The sequence below is a fragment of the Bos indicus genome, chromosome 29 (genome assembly GCF_029378745.1).
Source record: "Bos indicus isolate NIAB-ARS_2022 breed Sahiwal x Tharparkar chromosome 29, NIAB-ARS_B.indTharparkar_mat_pri_1.0, whole genome shotgun sequence".
In the NCBI taxonomy this organism is placed as follows: Eukaryota; Metazoa; Chordata; class Mammalia; order Artiodactyla; family Bovidae; genus Bos; species Bos indicus.
This window is the reverse complement of record NC_091788.1, coordinates 41,993,807-41,997,332: the sequence shown is the minus strand read 5'-3', so window position 1 is coordinate 41,997,332 and position 3,526 is coordinate 41,993,807.

The window sequence follows — 3,526 nt, the reverse complement described above, 5'->3', positions numbered from 1 at the left end:
ACTTCTATGTGATGTAAACCGTTAAATCTGTTTAAAGATTTACTCTCTGAAAACACTTCCCCTCAGTTATTCTGTAAAATCAATATTGGACTTCAGCATGTACATATTCTCTAAATGTGTTAAAATGAGACTGCCACACAGTCTTCAGTCATTTCCAGAAAACAGAATTTGAGACACATAGAAGTGAACTGCTTTATGATTTTCCTGTGGAAAGAAGATAAAACAAGTGTTTTTCTGTTTTTCATTGAATTTAGATTAAAATAATTAACAAAATATAATCCTTTGTTTTTAATTAAAGCAAAGTGGAATGTGGTGCAATAACTACATTTTTAAATTTTTATTTTTTTTAATTGAAGAATAGTTGCTTTACAGAATTTTGTTGTTTTCTGTCAAACCTCAACATTAATTAGTCATAGGTATACTTATGTCCCCTCCCTCTTGAACCTCCTTCCCATCTCCTTCCCCATGCCACCCCTCTAGGTTGATACAGAGCTGCTGTTTGAATTCTCTGAGACATACAGCAAATTCCCATTGGCTATCTACTTTACATATGGTAACATAAGTTTCCATGTTACTCTCTCCATACATCTCACCCTCTCCTCCCCTCTCCCCATGTCCATAAATCTATTCTCTATGTCTGTTTCTCCATTGCTTCCCTGCAAATAAATTCTTCAGTGCCATCTTATTCCATACATATGCGTTAGAATATGGTATTTATCTTTCTCTTTCTGACTCACTTCACTCTGTATAATAGGCTCTATGTTCGTCCACCCTTTTGCAACTGACTCAAATGTGTTCCTTTTTATGGCTGAGTAATATTCCTTTGTGTGTACGTACCACAACTTCTTTATCCATTCATCTGTCTATGGACATCTAGGTTGCTTCCATGTTCTAGCTATTGTAAATAGTGCTGCAATGAGCACTGGGATACATGTGTCTGCTTCAATTTTGGTTTCCTCAGGGTGTATGCCTAGGAGTAGGATTGCTAGGTCATACGGTGGTTTTGTTCCTAGTTTTTTAAGGAATCTCCATACCATCTTCCATTGTGGCTGTATCAATTTACATTTCCACCAACAGAGCAAGAGGGTTCCCTTTCTCCACACCCTCTACAGCATTTGCTGTTTGTAGACTTTTTGATGATGACCATTCTGACTGGTGTGAGGCGATGTCTCATTGTAGTTTTGATTTGCATTTCTCTAATAATGAGCGATATTGAGTATTTTGTCATGAGTTTGTTAGCCATCTGTATGTCTTCTTTGGAGAAATGTCTGTTTAGGTCTTTTTCCCACTTTTTGATTGGGTTGTTTGCTTTTCTGGCATTGAGTTGTATGAGCTGCTTGCATATTTTGAAAATTATTCCTTTGTCAGTTGATTCATTGGCTATTATTTCCTCCCATTCTGAGGGTTGTCTTTTCACCTTGCTTATAGTTTCCTTTGCTGTGCAAGAGCTTTTATGTTTAATCAGGTCCCACTTGTTTACTTTTGTTTTTATTTCCATTACTCTAGGAGGTGGGTCATAGAAGATCTTGCTTTGATTTATGTCATGGAGTGTTCTGCCTATGTTTTCCTCTAAGAGTTTTATAGTTTCTGGTCTTACATTTAGGTCTTTAATCAATCTGAGTTTATCTTTGTGTATGATATTGGGAAGTGTTCTAATTTCATTATTTCACATGTGGCTAGCTGTCCAGTTTTCCCAGCACCATTTATTGAAGAGGCTGTCTCTTCCCCATTGTATATTCTTGCCTTCTTTAAAAAAAATAAGGTACCCAAAGGTGCATGGGTTTATTTCTGGGCTTTCTATCTTGTTCCATTGGTGTAGATTTCTGTATTTGTGCCAGGGACAAGACAAGCATGTCTGCTCTCACCACTATTATTCAACATAGTTTTGAAAGTCCTAGCTATAGCAATCAGAGAAAAAAAGAGAAAGAAAAGGAATTCAGATTGGAAAAGAAGAAGTAAAGCTCTCACTACTTGAAGATGACATGATACTTTACATAGAAAACCCTACAGATACTATCAGAAAATTACTAGAGCTAATCAGTGAGTTTAGCAAAGTCGCAGGATACAAAAATCAATACCCAGAAATCACTTGCATTCCTATATACTAACAATGAAAAATCAAAAAGAGAAATTAAAGAATCAATCCCATTCACCATTGCAACAAAAAGAATAAAATATCTAGGAATAATAATAATCTGAGACAAAAGAACTGTATACAGAAAATTATAAGACACTGATGAAAGAAATCAAAGATGACATAAACAGATGGAGAGATATTCCATGTTCCCGGGAAGGAAGAATCAATATTGTGAAAATGACTGTACTACCAAATGCAATCTACAGGTTCAATGTGATCCCTATCAAATTACCAATGTCATTTTTCACAGAACTAGAACAAAAAATGTCACAATTCATATGGAAATGGAGAAGACACCAAACCACCAAAGCAGTCTTGAGAAAGAAGGATGGAGCTGGAAGACTCAACCTTCTTGACTTCAGATTATACTACAAAGCTACAGTCATCAAGACAGTATGGTAGTGGCACAATTACTACATTTTGGTAACTGACATTCTGCATCAATTTAAATCGCACCAAGACCTCACAATAAGTTTAAATTCTTCCAAATAAAGATACAGGAGAAAAGTAGTGATAGGTAAGCTCACATAAGGGTTTATTTTCTCAGGTCTATTTATTTATTTAACAGAATATATTAAGGATCTTTTATGTGGTGATGCTAAGAATCCTGATGAATTGATCATTTTCTCATTATGAACTTGGCCTCTTTATCTCTAGTAATACTCCTCAATTTCAACTGTTTATTTTCTTATATTAATATAACCATTCCAGATTTCTTATAATTTACATGCTATAACACTCATAAACATTTTTAATTGGTGTGTTATAGGAGATTATTATAGATTCACACGCAACTGTAGGAAATAATATGATAAACTGCATGCACTTCACCCAGCTTCCCCCAATTATAATATTTGTAAAATTATAGTATAATGTTACTATTAGTTTTTTGAGAGTGATACAATATACTGGTCTTATCCAGATTTCTCAATCAGTTTTACCTGTATTTGTGTGTGTGTGTGTGTGATACTTAGTACCATATAGGTTAATCATCTGTGTAGCTTCCTGTGCCCATCTCCACAGTCCAGATACTAAAGAATTCCTAACTAAAGTATTCTTCTTGTTGTACTGATATAAATATACCATCTGGCCTTGCTCCTATTATTCCCTTTCCAATTTTGGCAACTATTAGTGAGTTTTCCATTTTTTAAACTCTGTCACTTACAGCTGTTTTAGAGGGGAGGGATCAAGATGATGGTGTAAGAGGACATGAAGCTTACCTACCTTCATAATAATATCAAATTCAACAATACTAAGCCTAAACTAAATGAAATGCTGAAGGGTCTTCTCTAAATAGAGAATAAGCAAGAATATAAAGAAAAGAGAGAATCACAGTAGGAAAGGCAAATATATAGGGTTCAGGATGGGGAACACATGTATACCTGTGGT